The sequence below is a fragment of the Magnolia sinica genome, chromosome 17 (assembly GCF_029962835.1).
Source record: "Magnolia sinica isolate HGM2019 chromosome 17, MsV1, whole genome shotgun sequence".
NCBI classification, from domain to species: Eukaryota; Viridiplantae; Streptophyta; class Magnoliopsida; order Magnoliales; family Magnoliaceae; genus Magnolia; species Magnolia sinica.
In genome coordinates this window covers 4,482,171-4,505,643 of record NC_080589.1, presented here as the reverse complement: position 1 = coordinate 4,505,643, position 23,473 = coordinate 4,482,171, and the positions used below count along the sequence as shown (strand labels likewise).

The 23,473-nt window shown below is 39.0% G+C and overlaps 1 non-coding gene across 1 annotated transcript; it reads right to left on the bottom strand.

The window, feature by feature from the left end:
- Positions 1-18,435: 18,435 nt before the first annotated feature.
- Positions 18,436-18,542, bottom strand: LOC131231993 (small nucleolar RNA R71). The gene has a single exon (XR_009164604.1). It is a non-coding gene; the product is annotated as a small nucleolar RNA R71 (small nucleolar RNA).
- Between the last annotated feature and the right edge of the window lie 4,931 nt (positions 18,543-23,473).

Genomic DNA, 23,473 nt, shown 5'->3' with positions numbered 1-23,473 from the left:
GGAATTGGAACCTAGTCTTAGAGACTTGAAAAATTCTGATTTAGAAAAAGTGTTTACTGAAATTTGTGATGATAATGAGAGCACTACCACCCAGGACATTGGTATGTACCAAAGGAGACCGCGCACTTAAATCCTATCTATCGAGGACTCGCGACCTCTGCCATCACCAACCAATATTCGAAAGCTTGATTTAAAACCACTACGAAATAAGCTTAAATATGTATACTTAGGTGAAAATAAAACTTATCCTGTGGTGATCTCTTCATTTTTAGAGAAAGATTAAGAGATTAAATTGTTGAATGTTTTAAGGAATCACAAAGGAGCCTTGGTCTGGACCATTTCTGACATCAAGGGTATAAGCCCTTCCATATATACCCATCGGATCCACCTCAATGAGGACGCCTAACCAATTAGACAACCTCAAAGGCGTCTCAATCTAAACATGATGGAAGTTGTAAAAAATGAGGTGATCAAATTATTGAATGTGGGAATCATCTACCCAATATCCGATAGTATTTGGGTGAGTCCAACTCAAGTAGTCCCAAAGAAATCCGAAATAACTATTGTGAAGAATTCTAATAATGAACTCATACCAACACGTGTCACCACTGGTTGGCGTGTTTGCATTAACTATAGAAAATTGAACCAAAGTTACAAAGAAGGACCATTTTTCTCTACCATTCATTGATCAAGTTTTAAAGAGGGTAGCAGGTCACTCCTTCTATAGTTTTCTTGATGGATATTCGGGATATAACCAAATAGAGATAACCCTGGAAGACCAAAAGAAAACCACATTCACTTATCCATTTGGCACGTTTGCTTTCAAACGGATGTCATTTGTAGTATGTAACGCCCCAGCAACTTTCCAACGCTGTATGTAAAGTATTTTTTCAAATATGGTTGGAAAGTTTCTTGAGGTTTTCATGGACGACTTCTCTATATTTGGGAATAGTTTTGAAGAATGCCTCAACAATTTATCTCTTGTCTTGTCTAAGTGTGAAGAGAAATACATTATCTTAAATTGTGAGAAATGTCATTTTATGGTTCAAAAGGGAATTGTTTTGGGTCATGTTATCTCAAAAAATGGAATCGAGGTAGACCGTTCAAAACTCGACATTATTGCTAATCTACCTATCCCCCGAACTGTTAGAGATATTAGATCATTCTAGGGCACGCTAATTTCTATAGAAGATTCATTAAGGATTTTAGTGCCATTACTAGACCCTTGACTAATCTTCTTTAAAAGGATGTTCTATTTAAGTGGACAGATGAGTGTGCAAGTGCCTTTAATAAAATTAAATCATCCCTTAATTACCACTGCACTTATCACGTGTCCACCAGATTGGACACTTCCTTTTGAACTAATGTGCGATGCAAGTAATTATGCCATAGGGGCTGTTTTGGACCAAAGGAAAGATAAACGGCCCTACGTTATTCACTATGCGAGTACAACTCTAAACTCGGCCCAAGTGAACTACTCAACAACTGAAAAAGAATTACTTGCAGTAGTTTTTGCTTTGGATAAGTTTAGGTCCTACATGCTGAGATCAAAAGTGGTCATTTTCACAGACCACTCGGATTTCAAATATTTGTTACCTAAGAAGGATGCAAAGCCGAAACTTTTGAGATGGATCCTCCTACTCTAAGAATTTGACTTAAAGATAAAAGAAAAGAAAGGAGTAGAAAACTTAGTGGTCGATCACTGTTGAGGGTCGAATATTGCATATCAGACCCCAATTATTACTCGAATTCACAAGTATGATACTGTTTAATGGCTCGTTTAATCGTATTTGTGATGCAGGATGTATTTACGAGCTTGGATCGAAATAGGGTGCCTAAATCATGGATTTAACGCTCTGATGACACCAAAGGCAAGGGACGGACTCCAGGGGACCAAGATCGATGGAATTACACGCCAGGGATCCGCAAAAATCGAGAAACTGAAGCTCAAGCGGCCTGAAACTCAGCTAGAATGCAAAATCACTAGGTTTACATCATCTGTTCGTCTCGAAACTTTATACATGGCTCGAGGACCAAAAACTAATCGTACACGTCAAATTTCAGCCATTGGATCCCTCTGGAAGTGGGCCAACGGACAGATCAGCCCATAAATCAGTGATTTGGGGCCCGCCTGGCATCTGAAAATGCTTCAATTTTGTTATCAACGCCTTAAATGGAGTGACACAGCAAATGGACGGAGCAGATGTCTCACGAACATCACAGTGGACCCTACATGTACAGTGCGTGTACATAGTGTACACGCACTGGCCGTGCACCGGACGGTCAGCCCGGTCAAAGACGGGCTGACCCGTCTTCTTCTTCCGCAGCAGTGGGCCCCACTCGCTCCTCAGTTCGATGATCTGACCCGTTCACTTGTCTTAGAAGATGGCCAAGACCAACGCCTAGGTGTCTTTTTGCTACTATGCAAGCGTCTTCACGATCCCAGCCGTTAAACGCAGGATGGACGGCGGAGTAGAAGATCTGTACCCCACTGATTTCACTCCAAAAATCACCATTCCCGAATGGTTTTTCGAGCATATTGCAGAGGACGGCGTCGATTTCTCAAAGAAATAGTAAAGTGGGCCCCACCAACGTCACAGCGCCGACTGCGTCGACTCTGTTTCGCAACAGAGACTTGCGATTGGGTTTTGTGGGCCACAACTGTGCATCAAGGGCTTGATCCAAACCATCCAATTGCTTTGTGGAGTGGCAAAGACTCTCTCCAAGCTCCTCTTTCAGCCCAATGCACGTGTAAAGACGTGGAATGTTGTAAAACACAGAATGGAGGGCAGAAGCTTTACCGAAAGATAAATCAAATGGGCCACACTAAACCCAATCCAAAACCATCCATATCTGAATGGTTTTTCGTGCTGCATCCAATGGACGGGCTGGATCTCACCGCTGATGCAGACCATGGGCCTACCGATCTTCGCAGCGCAAGGACCGTGCGCAGGCTCTGCGTCCGCAAAAACCGGCCGCAGTGGGCCACTGTGCGATCAAGGAGATGATCGAATTGATGATCCGATCCGACCAGAAGACACAGAGGGGGGTCCTGATCCCGTTCATGAAGTCAAATCAAAAAGCTGGACCGTCATCCTCCACAATTCCGAGCCGACGCAAGTCGGTTTCCAAGATCTGCTGCACCAAAACAGGGACTTGCGTTCCTGGCTGCGTAAAAGCCACGCAATATCACTGACCGCCCTCTGCACTGCCCCTGGCACCTATAAAGAGAGAAGAAAGGAGAGAGAAAGGAATCATCAAATCTTGGCTTCAAGGTGGAATGTGAGAGGGATAGAGAGATAGTAGTTTTTGATTTTTTTCTTTTCTTTTTATTTTGTTTGTTTTGGATCCAGCCCATTCATGTTGGCTTGAACCTCTTAGCTAGGGCTAAGAGGTGAAGCTTGTGGCGTGATGGGGTTGATCCTACGGCTTGGATTCATGATAGTTGAATTGCTTTTGATGTTAGTTTGATTTTGAGGAATACCTTGGGTTTTTAATGGTTTGTTGTGACTTACATTACAATAGATCTGCGATGGCTTTGAGTATTTCCTTCTCATTATTGTGAATATGTAGTTAGGAAGCCCTGTTGTTCACCATCGTCCCTTGGACATGGTTGGATGACGGACTCCTTCCTAACATTCATACATCTATCAGATTGGCTGTGGATTGGTTTAATTCTGTTGTTTACTTTGTCTCATGGGCATGGTTTTGTGATGGAATCTATTCTAATTTACATTCATCTTATCTCTTGAAAACTAGATCAAAAGACATTCAGATTTGATTTTCAGATTATATCTTCCAACTGGATGAAGATGGGACTCGAAGTCCAGTTGAGTTCATAAATCGACCGTAGATCTCCCTGATCTCTACAAGTGGATCCTTAGCACCCTAGTTTCCTACTTTTGATTTTTATAATTTCTAAATTAGTCTCTCACCATTATTCATCAATTTGTATTTGATTTAGATTTCATCTTAGGTTAGTTCTATTTCTACCTAGTTTCAGATTACGTACAGGTTTCAGTCCCTTGGGATTCGACCTCGGTCCCACCAAGTTTATTGCTACATCACAACCCTATACTTGGGGAGTGAACAATCACCTTTCTAGATTAGTGTTAGATGATTCCACTAAGGAGATGCATATCCAGGACACTTTCCCTGATGAATAATTATTTGCGATCTCCAAATTGCCTTAGTATACGGATATAGTGAACTATCTTGTAACGGGAAAAATGTCATATCATTGGAAGTCACAAGATAGGAAGCGTTTTGAAACCGAGGTTAAGAACTTCTTCTGGGATGACCCGTATTTATATAAATATGGGACTGATCAGATTTTTAGACGTTGTATCCTAGAGGATGAAGTTTAGAGTGTTGTTTCCTTTTGTCACATGGAAGCATGTGGTGGCCATTTTTCTGCTAAGAAAACCACTACAAAAATCCTGCAGTGTGGTTTTTACTGGCCCACCATGTTTAAAGACACTCATACTTTCTGTGTTGCTTGTAATAGATGTCAAAGGTTGGAAAGAGTGTCCCGACGCGATATGATGCCTTTATCCCCAATTTTACCATTGGAGATTTTTTATTATTGGGGTATTGATTTTCTAGGCCCATTTTCATCTTCTTTTGGATTTCTTAATATAGTGGTTAGTGTAGACTATGTTTCAAAGTGAATTGAGGCAGTTCCAAGTAGGACGAATGACAACAAAGTGGTCATACGATTCCTTAAGGAAAATATTTTTTTTAAATTTGGAACTCCAAAAGCCATCATTAGTGATGGCGGGTCTCACTTTTGCAATAGGACATTTGAGGCTTTGATGAAGAAATATGACATCAAGCATAAAGTGAGTACCGCATACCACCCACAAACAAATAAGCAAGCTGAGATTTCTAATCAGAAAATCAAACACATTTTAGAGAAAACTATAAGGCCAGATAGGAAGGATTGGTCCTTCAAACTGTCCAACGCTTTATAGGCTTATAAGACTGCTTATAAGATCCCGATTGAAATGTCTCTATACAGATTGGTGTATGGGAAGGCTTGCCACTCGTCTGTAGAATTGGAACATAGAGCTTACTGGGCAATAAAGAAATTAAACTTTAATATGGACCAAGCAAGTAGATAAAAGAAATTAGAGTTGAATGGATTAGAGGAACTGAGGAGAGATTCCTATGAAAATTCTAAAATCTACAATGAGAGGACAAAAACTTTTCATGACAAAAATATGCTGAGGAAGAATTTTGAACCTTAGCAAAAGGTCCTATTGTACAATTCCTGTCTCCAGTTCTTTCCGAGAAAGTTAAGATCAAGATAGATAGACCCCTTCATTGTAAAGAATGTTTATACTCATGGGGCTGTTGAAATTAAGAATCCACGTAATGGCAATGTGTACAAGATTAATGGTCAGAGATTGAAGCCTTATGTGGAAAACTTTCATTTGAGAGAGGAGTCCTTCCCTCTTCATGAGCCAGAATATTCAGATTGATACTCCCAGTTTAACGGAGCATTTATGTAGGATTTGTATCATATTCAATTCTTTTTAGTGTCACATAGCAGGTAAGTTTTTCATGGTAGGTACTATCCACCCTTTCTTTTATTTTTATTGTTCTCTACATTACATTATCATTACATTGGGGACAATGTAGATTTTAAGTTACGGGGTGTGGATAGTCATTCATGTGAAGGTTTTTTTTATTTTGGGTTTCAGTTTATTTTATTATTATTTTTATTATTTTTAGGTTTTAGTTAGGTTTAAGTTTATTTTTTTTAGGTTTATGGAAAAAAAATTCAACATTTTCAAAATAATATTTTTATATATAAGAATGTGAACATGATATTAAGCGAATTCTAAAGGAAAAGTTAATACTTAGTATAGGTTGATAGTAGTCAGAAATCTGATAACTAAAAATTATAGACTTGAGTTCAATTATCTAATCACTAGTTTAAAGTGAGTTGTAATTTGATGTACTGAATTCACAATACACCCTAGCTAACTAAGTGAGGAATATGATATGTGAACTAGAATAACAAATTTTGATTCAAACAAGGTTGAATGAACTAGTACCATTGATATATGCTTAAAAGAGAGAATATTGAAGGAAAAAATGATGAAAAAAGAAAATTTTATTATAAAGCATGAATGCAATTACCATATCAATCGTGTCAGTAATTCGGAGTAAGGATACCTAAGTATCTATTACTGTTACCATTACAAGTACGATACCTTATGCTATGAAGCAAACCCGATGGGAATCTTCATCTAAGAGTGGTTTATAATAATGAGGATATGATGATAAAAGAAGAAATGTCATGAAGAAAATGAGATAATTAACTAGAGATTTCATATTCTTGGGATGATTGAAAGGAGTTAGGATAGGGAACATGCATATTTCTCAAAGTTAGACTAGTGTCACGGAACACCTAAGGATATTGGATCATAACTATTCTAAATTTTGATTAGGTCTCTGAACTCAAGGATGTAATGGATTAGAAAATTGAGATTCTAACTAACTTTAGACTTAGGGTAAGTATTATTTTGTTTTGGAATTCATATGATAAATTGAGGCATAATTGTATAAATTTCTGAGTATTGAACTATTTTTCATATTTTCAATGTTTGTAGGTAACATTTCTGAAAACCCTCACGAGATTATAACTCGTCCACTAGGGGAAATATAGGGGTTTAAAGGCTTATTGCATATGCTAAATGCAATCGAAATTACCTATGAAAATAGTGTAGTTAGAATTTTTTTCATTTTAATTTTATTTCTAAAATTAGTTTTTATTTTTATTTTTTATTTTTCTTCACTTATTTTGCTCAGGACTAGCAAAATACTAGCTGGAGGGTGTGTTGAGACTCAAATATTGCATAATTTTCCTCATTTACATCTTGGTTTTATGAAATGAATCAGCTTAATGTTCTATTTTACTCATGTATGTGTTGCAAGGTGAATTTAAGAGCTTTGATTGAAAAAGGGTGTTAAAAAGCATGGATTTGATGCTCAAGAATTACTAAGGCAAGGAATGGATCTTAGGAGACAAAAATTGAAGAATTCACATGCCAAAGATCCAAGAAAATGAAGTGAGGAATGAAAAGAATCGAATATTTGAAGTGAAAAATTCTGAAATCGTCCTAAAAAGTGTATTCTGAAGCTCTGAAATCTATTTTGGAAAACTGCGCATTAGAAAATCTATTTTGAAAAACTGCGCATTAGGAAATCTATTTTAAACAAACTGTGCAGCGATAAGTCTATTTTAAGAAACTGCGTATATTTGAGGCGGTTTCTAAAATTTTTCAACTTTGTACGAAAACTGGAGTTCCCTACTTATAAATAGGGCTTCCTAGGGCATTCATAAGCATCATTCAAGACATCCCAAAGGAAAATTTAGGGTTTTTAAAGAGTTTTTAATTTTATTAAAGTTCTATAAAAAAAAATTTTAAAATCTTTTCTATTTGCATTTATTTCTTTCTTCTTATTTATTTCTTTCTTATTTTAATTATGTTTTTCTAAGTTCCTTCTAGCCCAAGCTAGAAGGGAAGCACATAGGTTTAACAATTCATTAAGATTATGATGATTGATTGTTTTAATGATGAGAAGAATGGTATATGGATGTTATCTATTATTTAAGTTTTATTTTTTATCCTCTTGTGAGATCCATATGTTTCCATCATATGAGATCCACATTGATGAATAGGCTTATCCTAAATTAATCAGATTTCCTAGATAGGAGAGGTTCTCAACCTGTTGTATTTCTTTGATTTTCATTATCTCATTGATATTGAATTCTTAAAATCACTGACGCTTGAGAATATATATCAATGGTGCAAATCCATGATTTTCTAATATTTTATATCACTTATTAAAATATTTAAACTATTTTATTTTCCGATTAGGCTGACCATAGTGCTCAGATCCTAGTTGTGTTATCCAAGTCATCATGATTTTGGAACATTAACCTATGTGTGGAACTTTGAAGCTTGGGTGTTATTTTAATTTAGGTGAATTACATCCATTCAAAAATTCCAAAATCAAATCATCAGTTTAGTTTTTATTACTTAGTTTGTTTTGCATTTGATTTTTTCCTTTTCGCAATTCATCTCCCTATGGGATCGACCCTGTATTTATAGGATATTACTTACGAACCTCTATACGTGGAAGCAAGCAATCAACTTTGCACTTCGCGCGTGCGTAGAGTGGTCGCTCTGTTGCGAGATAGTGCAATTGCGATGCGAGTGGTTTAGTAGGAGCCTAGGTGCGATGGATCTAAAATAGGCTAGGGCTTTATAGGCGACTGAGAACGGTCGAATTTTTAATCCAAAACAGTTGGTCATTTCTGAAAATGGCTAGCTATCTTGAAAGCCACAACGGTCCGAAAACGGACGGACCATAATGATCCAACGGTTAGATCTTCCGATCCGATGATCAGAAATAGTTAAAATTAATGTTCAACGGTCAGAAACATTTTTCAGACATTCTGAACCATTGATGGCCACCAAGCAACGATCCACTCCCTTGTGCCTATATAAACTAGACCATTTCGATCCAAATTTCATCAACTTGAACAAAAATCTCTCCCCTTCCATCAGATCATCTATATAACATCTCCTTCGTAAAATACTGTAAACGCATCCACTATTTGATTATGTCAGAAGATTCGTTACGCTGAATTGTTCCTAAGTGAACCCATCGTGATTGTTGCACGACAAATTCGGACAAGCTCATCTTATCCTGAAAGCAATTCGCCTGTTAACCCATCAACAATTGATAAGGGGGCGAATCACGCTTTAAAGACAACGTATATTTGTACATGATTCAGCCTAGTGAAACAAAATAATCAAACTTTATTTCAATTTATTTTTCATTTTTCAGTATTTCCAACACATTTTTCTAACATCTAAAACTTACATGAGTTATACACATGAAACAATGAGGATTGAACACCCAGCGGTAATAAAAGTTTTGTATCGGGGTGAAATTTGTTCTTACAATGTACCTAAGTGGTAACAATTCCATGAACAATTTGGAAGAAATATAAACATCATGGTCAGTTCCTGGAAGGTTTCAACGTAAACATTATTATTCCTACTGTTTTGTTCGTATGGCCCACCTAAGTTTTGAATTTACCTAATTTTAGAATCATATCCTATTATGGTCTTTCAAAACAAATGGACAATAAATTTGTAACACGGGGGTGGGGGGGGGGGGGGGGGGTTGGGGGGACGTGAAGAGGTCAATCACCATCTTCCTTAGCTCTCTAAACTCTTCAAGAGCTTTTCGGGTAAATAATGAGCTCAATTTAGGAGGGAGTTTTAGACTTAGACTCCAACTCAAATACTATAAAAATGTGATTTACTATAATAAACTTTTTTTTCACATGCACACGCTCCCCTACACACTCACACTGTAGTGGGATTTCGCCACCTATGGGTACTCGAACCCTTGACCCGGTGTTGAAACTCCTGAGTAGAGCTGTACACGAGTGGAGTTATCTCGTTAGCTCACTCGGATCGACTCGGAAAAGCTCGATTCAACTCGGATCAAAACTGTGTTCGAGTCAAGTCGAGCTAATTTTTGGAGCTCGAAAAAATTTCAAACCAAGTTTGAGCTTGCCCAAGCTTGACTTGACTTGGATCGAACCCAACTCGAATCAAACTTGGATCAAACCAGTTCGGTGACTCAATTAATTTGATATTGTTGTTGCTCACCAAGTGTTTGATGAAATGACTCAACGAAGTGTGGCTAGTGGCAACTTGCACTTCGGACTGTTATTTTCTAACTTTTCTTCTGGTTGTCATCTTTTATAGATAATGCTCCTGTTGCATTTTCTTTTTGTGCTTCTCTTGAGTTTAATAGGATACCTATCTTTTTAGTGAAATCCGGAAATATCAGAGGATCACTGAACTGCTGATTAGGAAGCTACCATTCCAAAGGTTGGTTCGTGAGATTGCATAGGACTTCAAGGTGAGTCGGAGATGAAATTATAACATTGGTCCCTTTTTCCAATGTGAGGTAATGAGCTAACTCGACTCATGTACAGCCCTAGTAACGAGGAAGGTACATATATGAAACTAAATACCTTTTTTTTTTCTTCTTGATTTTATGTTATTTAAAAGGTGTTTGATGAAATACCTCTAAATCCATTGATGTTGTTTTACATACAACAAAATTTTGAAAGTACAGTTCATGTGTTTGTGAAAATGTTGCACAGGCGAACTCAGCTTGATCTTGACTCGAACTCAGCTCAAACTGCCCCGAGCTACTGACCGAACCGAGCTGAGCTGGCCAGTCAGGCTCGAGGACTGAGCCAAGTTGAGTCCGAGCTGGAGTTAGCAAGTGGCCAAGCTCGACTCGGATCGACTCCTGTACACCCCTATGCTGAGAGTCTACCACAAGAGCAAGAGTAAGGACCCAATATAATAAACTTACTATTTCTATACATGCTTCATTCCTATTAGACTTCATGGTTTTTGGCCAAAATTAATAAATTTCCAATTTGATCCAACCATGTTGTTTTACTAATTTTTTTAAGCCCACTTTGGGCCCAACTTCTACAACTCAAAATATCGAGAGTTAAATTAAAACTTACTATTTATAGTAAAAATGAAAGTAAATGGACTTTTGACCATCCGTGAAATCTTACAAATCAATGCGTGCAACCCGGTCCAGTGGGTTGGTTGGCTTAAGCAATATTTACCACCTCAAAATCATACATGATATGTCAAAAAAATTTATGGTAATTTGTGAGATAAACTGATTTAAGGTTCTAACGGTTCGGATCATTTCCACTTCGGATCGGGCTTTCTCCTGTGCAACTTTGCCACTACCCGGTCTACGTCAATTTGTCACGAAAAATTCCTTGGACCCCACACGGCCTCTCTCGTCGGGAGTCTTCGCTTGACCCCAGCATCTTCCCCGATGGTCATTTACTTATCATTGATTTGCCTCTTTCGCGGAAATTTCCCGGCGTCTGTCGCCGCCCACCGTGGCCCCCATGCTGACTTTTCCAATGATCGAAACCCTCCATACTGTGTATCCATAGTAATAATATTAGTAATAAAGGTCGGTTGTCAGCATCGCTATCTATAGATTAATTTAGAAATTTGAAAAAAAAGAAAATTTAGTATTCTTGAAAGGCCAGGATCATCTCTGAAGTATGATTATGGGTAATAGATTCACTCATTGTACTAATAGAATTTGGACGGTTTAAATCGTAGGACCATCTTTCCATGTGGGCTCCAGTGGCTGGCGACATAAGCTGTTTTCTAAGTCGCGACAGAGACGAAACGATGCCGTGGAGATTGGGAAAGTTGGAAGAGAATGTTTTTTAACTACTTCCGTCGCCACTCACGACTCAGGATACAGCTGGTCTCCGCCCAGCGGTAGGTAACAGTGAGGTGGGTGAACGTGGATTGCGTCCTACCCCGCCCGGACCGTAATCCGTCCGGGTAAGGCTCTGTGGGGCCCACAGTTATGTAATTATTTTATCCACACCGTTAATCATTTTCATATGATCATTTTAAATATAAGCCAAAAATTGAAACAGATACATAGCTCCAGTGGATCACATCAAAGGAAGCTGCAGTGATAATGACACCCACCATTGAAACATTTCTAAGGGTCACCGTGATGTTTTTTTTTACCACCCAGCCTGTTAATAAGGTCATGCAGACTTGGATGAAGTGAAAACACAAATTTCAGCTTGATCGGGCACTTCTCCAGCTCCCAAGAAGCTTTTAACGGTGGAAGTTTAATCTGTGGTCCTCATAAGCCCTTGAACTACCTCCATTTTTGGTTCATACTTTAAAATGATCATATAAAAAATAGTAATGGTTTGGATAAAATAATTACATTACGGTGAGCCCCACAGAGCCCTGCCCGACGGATTACCATCCGGGCGGGGTAGGACGCAATCCGCGTCGGGACACCGCGTCCTACTCGCCCCGAACGGGCAGTTCTGTTGGTGGGCCCACTGTGATGTATCTGTACATCCAAGCCGTTCATCCCTTTTTGTATTTCATTTTAAGACATGAACACAAAAATGAGGCAAATCCAACGCTAAAATGGACTACACCACATATGACTCTTGCATTTAATGCAACTAAGCTTATTATTTGGTGTGGTTCACTTGAGCTATGAATCTGCCTCATTTTTGTGTATAAGCATTAAAATGATATGAGAAAAGGATGAACAGCACGGTCGGTCTGCCCACAGAACTGCCTGTTCGGCGCCAGAGATGAGCGCGGGTAGGAAGCAATTCGGGTACGGGAATCAAGGGACGCGTATTAGCTGCTTATAGGTTGAGTAGCCGGACTCGCTAGTAACGTCACGTCCTCAAGTTCTATGGGGCCCACCATGATGTATGTATTGTATCCACACAGTCCATCCATTTAGAGAGATCATTTTAAGGCAGCATGGAAAGAATGAAGCAGATCCAAAGTTGGAGTGGACCCCACCACAGAAAACAATAGGGAAAGTGATGCCCACCATCAAAACCTTCCTAAGGTCCACCATAATATTTATTTTAGATCCAACCTCTTCATGTGTTAACGCAGACATGAAAGAAAGAGAAACACAAATATCAGCTTTACTGATTGGGGCCGTTAGAAGGTTTTAACGGTGGGCGTCACTCTTCCCACTGTTTTCTATGATGGGGTCCACTCAAGCTTTTTGGATCAGACTAATTCTTTAGCTCATGTCTTAATATGATCTCTCTAAATGGATGGACAGTGTGGATACAAAACATATATAATGGTGGGGCCTATAGAACGTGGTGACGTCACTCGAGGAGGAGTCTGGCTACTCAATCTGTCAGTACCTAATCCCCGCCCGGGATTAATGGCCTGTTTGGTATTGGTATTAAATGGTACGGAATTGCATTGGATCCGGAATTAACACTATTATTTCATGATGAAGGCATGTTTGGAAATGTCATGGCAACGTGGCCAATCATTTCCTCCGTTTGGGATAAAATTCTTCCTACAGGAAATCCCATCTGACAATGGGTGATATTTACAATTGATGTTAGTTACCTTTTATATATATAGAGAGAGAGAGAGAGTCACCTGTCAATGGCATATATAGATGAACGGTGTGGATAAAACACACACATCAATGTTTATCCACACACATCAATGTGGGGCCCACATGTGTAGTGGTCCTTGTAGATTTTCAAATCCACTGAAAATCCTGCATCATGGATTAAATGCAATTCCATTGCATGTAATCTGTGTACGGGACCAAATGCAAGTCTATCCCATGGCAAAGAGGTCATAAAAGATGAGCCCGGATCCGCACATGGAAAACGAGGAATTCCCGTTCCTGTAATTTCATTGGGCCGTGAGTTATGAAATATGAGTGTGGATCCTCTGTTACTCGGAAATAAAGCAATCCCTTTTACTGTATTTTCATTGGGCGATGTCATCACCGATGACTTGCTAGTCATATCATTGGTGATGACATAGCCTAATGAAAATGGGGGAAATGTGAAATCCCTTTTTTGCAACAGCAAAGGATCCGTATTTGTTGTAATGATGCCATTAGTGATGACATGGCCCCTTGAAAACTCAGGAAATTGAAAATCCATGTTTCCCAGCACCAAAGGATTCAGGTTTTAAAAGATAAGAAGAGATGGGTTGGGAGATGAATGAGAGAGAGATGAATAAGTAATGAAGACAAGCCAAGTAGGCCCATTATGAAAAATCACTAGGTGTGTCACCACATTTCAGTGTCTGAGCCTAAATATCAACCCTATTGGTTATTCAGACGTACCATAGGTTGAAAATAATATATAGAGCAACATTCGCCCTCTAGACTGTTTATCTTGTTGTGGCCCACCTGAATCATCTATTAAAGTTTGGGCCTCATGACTAAATTTTGGTGTAGCATTAAATGATTTTAGTAGATTTCGCATAATCATCATGGTGGCCCATCTAAAAGGGGCAGATCCGATGTCTCTCTTGCAACTGTTTTCTTTGGTGCGGTGGACATGAATGACATGTCAACCTAATTTATTTGGCCTTAGAACTTTAACCTTCGATTATATATCTAATTGTTGGAGTAGATTTAACTTATACATCACATGGCCTCATTAAAAATCGAATGGCGGCTCATAAAATGTGAAAATCTTGCTCTTTTTTTTTTTTTTTTCTTTCACTAGTTCCAAGGGAATGCCACTCTTGATTTTTCACGGGCCAAATTTTGCCCAGGATTAAAAAAAAATCACGCTAACATGTGATTTATGTGGGCCACACCAAAGGAAATAGGTGTGAGAGACCAGAGACCTTCATCCTTAATTTTACTTGTCCCACTTTGATGATTATATAAAATTCACAATCTAATCATTAGATGTCATACCAAAATTCAAGCAAAAGGCCTAAATATCAGGCCATAGGTGATTCAGGTAGGCCACCATATGAGACAGTTTGTGTCACGCTCCAAACTCAAGAACCAAACTTACAAAATTTCTAGCCACCGAATCTAGTGCTCACAACCTTTGTACTACTCCATTCTCAGCTCCTAACTTCCATATGCCAAATTTTTTATTCTGGAATCCTATAAGGAGGATTTTCACGGTGATTATTTTTAAAGGATCATGACCACAAGTGTACCCAAATCACTAAAACATTATTACTGCATATCCACTAATACAATCTTTGAGTACAATGATGAAAGGGAAATACATGATATAACAAAATTCCAAAAGATCAAGCACATGCTCCTGCTTCAATGATGTTGCGGTCTAGCATAATCTGATCGTAAACGACGTACATAAGCTTACTACAAAGCTTAGAGAGTGTGTGCGTATGTGCACAATACATGTGCAAACCATACAAGAATCAGAGTAAGCGAAAATGATAGAGGGCTAAACTGGCAATTCTATAAATGCTATCAGTCATACCCAGGCTATGCGATGCGAAGGCCTACATGGTCAAATGTCATATGCTAAAGATGCAATGCAATATGTCAATCCTCCATTAGTCCACATGTTAGAATAATTGTCAATTGGATCATCACCGAGGTCTAGTACACTTTTGACACTAGTTGTCGCCCATCGCGTGCAAGACCAAGCGAGTGCAAAAGACATCATCATCCACCTCGTCAATGGTATACAAGAACCACCAGGTCTATTGATAGTGAACCAATTTCACGAGTTGGTCAAAATGAACATAGCATATAACCCTCTACATTCGGGCGGGTAAGGTTAAACCCCCTTCCAACCGATCTCGACACCGTAGGAGACTCGGCCTACCAGTATCCAACCATCGTGCACTCATGAATCCATTCGGTCTAGACATTGGAGCATCCTTCTAGTACACAGGGTTTATGGAATTTCACCTAGGGACGCCTGTGACACCCTGTAACCTCAGTAATTTTCGATGTCCATCATTCGCTAACCACAACAAGGCTATGGTACTACCTCACTTGTAAGACTCATATCCTGATTAATCTTCCGTAAGCTTGATTTTCGTTGTCGGCCCACGTTTGAATGGACCGGATTGATGAGTTCCAATCGATTATCATATTTTAGTGTCGTAATGACCTGAGATCTATACCTTAACGACTACACTGACATTGTGATTCTATCGCCACGTGACACGTTCCATTTCGACGGTTAGATCAAAAGATATATGCCCTATTAAAATCAATACATGGCATGCACCGTACATGTGTGCACAAGTGACATAGGGCCCACTTAGTATAAAATATCTGGAATAGTAAAACGTCACTTTTAAATATAAAAAAAAATTCTAACGCATCTACACCTCACCCATACTGCATCATACCTATCTCATGTCTCCTCACCTCTATATTCAACGATGACTATGTCATCCTCACGTATAAAAACCGTCTTCCATCCATCTCAACGACCGCATGAAAGAAATCGAAAAGAAAAAAAACATACAAATAAAGAAAATATATGGTTGAACGAGAGGGTCGAATATTGCATATTAGACCCTAATCATTACCAGATTTTACGTATATGATAATGCTTAATGGCGTATTTTAATTGTATTTTTGTTACAGGATGAAGTCAGGAGCGTTAATTGAAAATTGATGTTAAAGGCATGGATTTCATGATCCAAAGTCTCCAAAGCACGGGATGGACTCCAGAGAACCAATAATGAAGATTTTACACGCCTGGGATCTGAGGAAAGCACGATAAAGAGGCTCGAAAAGGGTCCAGAATGCAAGATCACATGTTTCCCGCCATCCGATCAACTCGAAACTTCATACACGTGATGGGGACCATAAATTAACCGTACATATTAAATTTCAGCTATTGATGATCTCGGGAAGTGGTCTAACGGCCAGATCAGCCCCTTAATTCATTAAGTGGGGTCCGCTGGATATCTGGATATACATCAATTTTGGTCCTGACGGTTTAAAGAAGATGAGCAATAGGATGGACGGATTGGATTTCTCGAAATCATCACAGTGGACCCATATGTATAATGTATGTACATAGTGCACATGTGCACTATCGGAGCACCGAATGCACCTAAGTCGGTCAGCAGCGCTGACCCGACTTCCCTTTTCAAAAACGGAAAATTCCGTTTCCAGCGCGCGTAACGGACGGAAGTCCGTTTTTACGGACCGCTGTGGGCCCCACCGATAGCTGCGAAAAACTACACTTCGAGTCCTTCTACGACTCTGCCACCGACCCCAGCCATCCAGCAGCTATAGAAGGAGAGTTTTGGACGTGGGAGAGCCATTCAGAACCAGGGGATTCCAGATCTGGAGCAAGAAAGAGAAGAAAGAGAAGAAAGAAGAGAGAGAGAGATTGTTTGGTTTGACGTTTTTTTATGAATTTTATTTAATATTTTTTATAGATTTTATGGGTCACTAATCTCTCAGCTAGGGCTGAGATGAAGCCCCTAATTTGATTAGCTCTTGTATTGGTTGATTTACTTTGAATTTCAATTAATTTGTTTCTTTCTCTAAGTGGGCTTTATGGGTTTAAATTTTATACTTCTCCATCTATGAACTTGATTAAAGTATATATATGGATGTTGTTTGGATGCTTATTATAGGTGCTTGTGTCTGATCAAGAACAAGTTTCCTATAGAGGAAGAAACAGGATGCTTTAATGAATTGTACATCCCTTATGCCCGACCAAGGATATGGGATATGTCATTCATGGCATTGCTTAAAGGAATTAGACAGTCTGTATGCCCGAGTAAGGACACAGATTGTGCTTTCTCTATTTAAGTGGTATCAATCTAGATCAAGGTGAATCAACAGACAAAACAAGGGTTAGGATAATTAGGGGTGGATTCGAAAGTCCTAGTGCTCTCTCTCTGATTGAATTTTCTTCCCTGTTCTTAATTAATTGTTTTTCATGAAATTGTGCTTAGTAATTCATTCCATTATTTGTTGGATTAGTTAAGGAGAATCATAGATTTGAATTGTGACGACCAGTCCTCGTGGGAACGATCTCGTAATACGTACCGTATCTACATCTGATTTGTATACTTGCGAGTTTAAATATCATTTAAATCGTGTTGGTTTAAATAAAACATCAAGTTTTTGGCGCTGTTGGGGACTGTTTCGTTCCAAATTGAATTTGGGATTCTCTCTTATCATAATTCATAGTCTTAGTTTTTTTACTAACTTTAGAAACTAACCTATTTCCTGTTTTGTAGGGACCTGACATAAACTACTAGAAATTAACCGTTCCTTAGGATTTTTTTTTTTCTAGAATTATTTTAGTAAATTTAATTTATTTTTGTTTTCTTTTTGTTTACAGGAATTGAGGAAGGAAGCTGCTAAATAACATTGTCTTCAAAAGGAGGAGCTCCATATTCTTCATACATCAATCATCTCCTTTTCAGGGTTCATTCTTCCCATTCTAATTTACATAGATTTAAAAAGTAATAGAATCTCTTCGTTTCTAGTTCTAGTTTTATTTATCTTAGGAAGAATCATAGTTTAGTTTCTTTCTTAAATAGCAATAACATAGTTTATGCTAGGACGTAAATCTCTGAATATAGAACTAGCACCGTTTGATCCCGAGATTGAAAGAACAATTCGTGAAAGATTGAGAAATAATCCTGTTGAAATGGCGAATGAGACTGAAGTTAAAGCTCTCAAAGATTATTCAGCTCTGTCCAATTTAATGCGCCTTCATGCATAGTGTTGCCAACCACTACGGCAGCACACTTTGAACTAAAACCAGGAGTCATACAAATGTTGCCATCCTTATATGGATTGGACAAGGAGGACCCATATCATCATGTGAAAGAATTCATAAACATTTGCTCCACCTTTAAGTTCCAAAACTTCTCAGACGATTCGATCCGCCTACGCCTGTTTCCTTTTGCTTTGAAGGATAAGGCGAAAGCATGGTTGAATTCTCTAGAAGTTGGATCTATCACTACATGGGACCAACTGTCTAAGAAGTTCTTAAACAAGTTCTTCCCCGTTCACAAAACCAATGCCCTCCGTAGAGAAATTACTAACTTCACACAAAAAGAGGGCGAGCACTTTCATGAATGTTGGGAAAGATGGAAGGACTTGCTTCTTAAATGTCCTCACCATGGTTTTGAGAAGTGGCAACAAGTTCAATACTTCTATGACGGTCTGACACCACAGAACCGTCGCATGGTTGATGCCACCAGTGGAGGGTCATTCATGACCAAAAGTGATGTCGAAGCGTGGAACTTCTTTGAAACCTTGTGCGAAAATTCCCAGCAATGGGATTATTCAAATAGAGGTGACAGAAGTCCCCAACCACAAAAGAGAGGTGGTATATATGAGATAGGAGTCATGCCAGAGCTGAGCGCCAAGCTTGATAACCTGACAAAGAAAGTTGATGCTCTGGTATTAAATAATGGACCACCACAGACAGCTCAAGTTGAGGCATATGCCACATGTTCTAGCCCTGCCCATCCTATGCAGTCTTGTCCATCTGGTGCAGCATTCCCAGAACTTCTCTCTGAACAAGTTCATGCTATGAACACTTTTCAAAAATCTGGGAATGATCCTTACTCGAACACATACAACCCAGGGTGGGCTAGACATCCAAATTTTTCTTGGGCAAAAGGACCACAACAAGGAGGACCATCTGGAAATCCTCCTATGCAACCTTACTCCCAAGTGGGCAATCAACAACCTCAGCAGTTCTCACAGTATCAACAAGTGCCTCCACAATCAAGGAAACCATCTCTTGAGGATACACTCCATCTTTTCATGCAGAGTTCTCTCCAATTCCAAAAAGACACCCAACAAACTTTACTAGCCAACCAGGAAAGCTTACATGCAAATGCACAATCCATTGCCAAGTGGAAGCACAAATGGGTCAACTAGCGCCACATTGAGTGAGAGAGAGAAGGGCAAGTTCCCTCAGCCAACCCGAGGCTAATCCAAAGGGACAAGATGAGATTGGCTCTAATTCCAACCAAGGGCAATATCATGAACAGGCCAAATCGATCACTACACTTAGGTCAGGCAAGCATATTGATAACAGAATAGAGATGCCTGTTGATGAATCAAATTCTAAAACAGAAGATCAAGATGAAGCAGAGAGCCATACCAATGCATCCATATTCCAACAGCTCTCTGACTCTCCAAGAGCCACTAATGTGCAACCTTATGTGCCCAAAGCACCCTTTCCACAACGACAGGCACCAATAAAGAAAAGAAATAACTATGATGAAATCTTGTTTGTGTTTCAATTAGTGCATGTCTACTTGCCATTTCTTGAGGCTTTCAAGCATGTCCCTGCTTAGGCTACGTTTCTTAATGATTTATGCTCTCATTATCGTATGCAGAATGTTCATAATATAGTCTTCCTTTCAGAGCAGCTCAGCTTCATGATTCAACATAACACCCCTCCTTAATTTAGGGATCCAGGAGCTACCTCCATTTCTTGCGGCGTAGTAGATCATAAGATCGGGAAGGCTTTACTTGTTTTTGGGGCGAGTTTTAATTTGTTACCTTATTCGGTTTATGAGCAACTAGGACTTGGTGAGTTGAAACCGACTAAGGTAACATTACAACTAGCCGATAGATCTGTCAAGGTGCCCGGGGTGTTATTGAAGATGTGTTAATCCAGGTTGATAAATTTTATTTTCTAGTGGATTTCATAGTTATAGATACTCAGCCTGTCCAGAATCTTCAGTTAGATCCCAGTCATTTTGGGTCGTCCATTTTTGGCCACATCTAATGCTATTATCAATTGCAGGAATGGAGTTATGAAATTGTCATTTGGTAACATGAATATTAAACTCAATGTTTTTAATGCAGGACAACAACCCTCAGATTTGGATGACATATTTGAAGTGGACATGATCGAGAGCCTTGTGCAGGACTCCTTCCGTACATCTTTTGAAGATCCTCTTGAGACCTGCTTAGCACAATCGGGCATGGATTTTGACATTGATAGTCCCATCCATGAAGTCAATGCATTGCTCGACTCTACTCCTATATTGGAGACTGAAAAATGGAGAGCGAAAGTGGAACCTCTTCATCCCTCTGAGACTCTTCCTGACAGCATAGCTTCCAACTCTGAGAAGACAAAGGCGAGCAGGCTACTTAATGTTCTTAGAGCATATAAGGCAGCAATTGAACGGAAGATAGTGGAAATACAGGGAGTATGCCCCACGATATGTATGGATCATGCTGTGGAAATGTCGCATAACATGCAAAGGAAGCGTGATCCTAACATAGAAGAAGTCGTTCGAGCAGAAGTCCTTAAATTATTTGACGACAGTGTCAGTTGCCTTATTTCAGATAGCACAGTTCATGGGAACTCACATCACTTGTCTGGGATCGGTTAATGAAAGTGTTGAGGTAATTTCTTTGGCGGACCCCAGTTATAAAGATTATTTCATTCATGGTCCATTCTTGTCTGGCTGAAGACGTTAAACTTAGCGCTCATGGGAGGCAACCCAGCCTTTTGCTTTATTGTATTACTTTTTATTTCATTCATTTTCATTTTTCTTAGTTAGTTACTTCAATGTTTGTGGGTAACATTACTGCAAACCCTCACGAGACTACAACTCGTCCACTAGGGGTAACCTAGGGGTTTAAAGGCTTGTTGCATGCGCTAAATGCAATCGAGAGCACCTGCGAAAGTGGTATAGGTAGGATCTTCTTTTGTTTTTCTTTTTGTTATTTTTGCTTATGTTGATTTCTCTCTTGTGCTAACTCGCTTTTACGTTGAAATTTTTCACAAATTTTGAGAAAGCTTCTTGATTCTCCATCCAGGTATTATCTTTTCATCACTCCTCTTTTATTCGCGTTGTCCCATGTGCATTGCTTGTTTATTTCTTTTACATTGAGGACAATGTAGATTTTAGGTTGGGGGTGGGAGATTAGGGTACCTAATCAGTATTTTCTTGGTCTTGAGGAAAATTTGTGAAAATTTTAAAATTTTTTCTGAATTTCTATTGAATTCAAAGTGATTTTGAAGGATAGTTGTGATTTTAACATTATAAGATACATGATGTTGGTAACTAATGACTCTTGGATTCGGCCATCTGCTTGATTTCACAGTCAATTTTGAATTGTTAATCCATGATTAGACGTTGTGAACATTGATTGAGTCATGATTTCACATATCACATCTCGCTTGCACATTAAGTTTTGGTTCGATAACTGAATGATTAACTTGGTAAAAAGAAGAATTAAAAGGCTAAGTCACATAATCTTCACCATAGGTTTGCTCCCTATAGGTGCAGATTTGATCCTCCATAGTTGACATATGAAAAAAAAAAGTTAGGCGACAAGTTTTCGCCATAGGTTTGCTCCCTATAGGTAAGAATTTGATTCCCCTCATTTGCGTTACTGCTCATAAAGAAAATCAAAGGCAGGTAAAATGAAAAGTTAATCTGTGAGATAAGTGTTGGTTTCAAGCTTGGTTGTCACGAATTACCAATGATATCATGAGATTGACAATTGGATCTCTTAATGTTTGTAAGTCGAAATTACACTTTACATTCATGGAGCTCGATGTTCAGAATTGTTCCAATTAATGGATTAATAGTTTGAAATTAATTATGAAATCTGTCGAGAGCTTGATTCCAAGAGAAAAATTCCACACACCAATCATGAATCTTAAAATTTTCACATCTCAACTATCTGTTCACAAGTCACTTGAGTTTACAGGAATTGTCTTTTATTTCTGAAATTATTTTTCGCATGTTTTGCTCGGGACTAGCAAAATGCTGGTTGGGGGTTGTGATGAGGGTCGAATATTGCATATTAGACCCTAATCATTACCAGATTTTACGTATATGATAATGCTTAATGGCGTATTTTAATTGTATTTTTGTTACAGGATGAAGTCAGGAGCGTTAATTGAAAATTGATGTTAAAGGCATGGATTTCATGATCCAAAGTCTCCAAAGCACGGGATGGACTCCAGAGAACCAATAATGAAGATTTTACACGCCTGGGATCTGAGGAAAGCACGATAAAGAGGCTCGAAAAGGGTCCAGAATGCAAGATCACATGTTTCCCGCCATCCGATCAACTCGAAACTTCATACACGTGATGGGGACCATAAATTAACCGTACATATTAAATTTCAGCCATTGATGATCTCGGGAAGTGGTCTAACGGCCAGATCAGCCCCTTAATTCATTAAGTGGGGTCCGCTGGATATCTGGATATACATCAATTTTGGTCCTGACGGTTTAAAGAAGATGAGCAATAGGATGGACGGATTGGATTTCTCGAAATCATCACAGTGGACCCATATGTATAATGTATGTACATAGTGCACATGTGCACTATCGAGCACCGAATGCACCTAAGTCGGTCAGCGCTGACCCGACTTCCCTTTTCAAAAACGGAAAATTCCGTTTCCAGCGTAACGGACGGAAGTCCGTTTTACGACAGTGGGCCCCACGGAGTCACGACTGCGAAAAATTACACTTCGAGTCCTTCTACGACTCGCCCACCGATCCCCCATCCAGCAGCTATAGAAGGAGAGTTTTGGACGTGGGAGAGCCATTCAGAAACCAGTGGATTCCAGATCTGGAGCAAGAAAGAGAAGAAAGAGAAGAAAGAGAAGAAAGAAGAGAGAGAGAGATTGTTTGGTTTGACGTTTTTTAATGAATTTTATTTAATATTTTTTATGAATTTTATGGGTCACTAATCTCTCAGCTAGGGCTGAGATGAAGCCCTAATTTGATTAGCTCTTGTATTGGTTGATTTACTTTGAATTTCAATTAATTTGTTTCTTTCTCTAAGTGGGCTTTATGGGTTTAAATTTTATACTTCTCCATCTATGAACTTGATTAAAGTATATATATGGATGTTGTTTGGATGCTTATTATAGGTGCTTGTGTCTGATCAAGAACAAGTTTCCTATAGAGGAAGAAACAGGATGCTTTAATGAATTGTACATCCCTTATGCCCGACCAAGGATATGGGATATGTCATTCATGACATTGCTTAAAGGAATTAGACAGTCTGTATGCCCGATTAAGGACACAGATTGTGCTTTCTCTATTTAAGTGGTATCAAT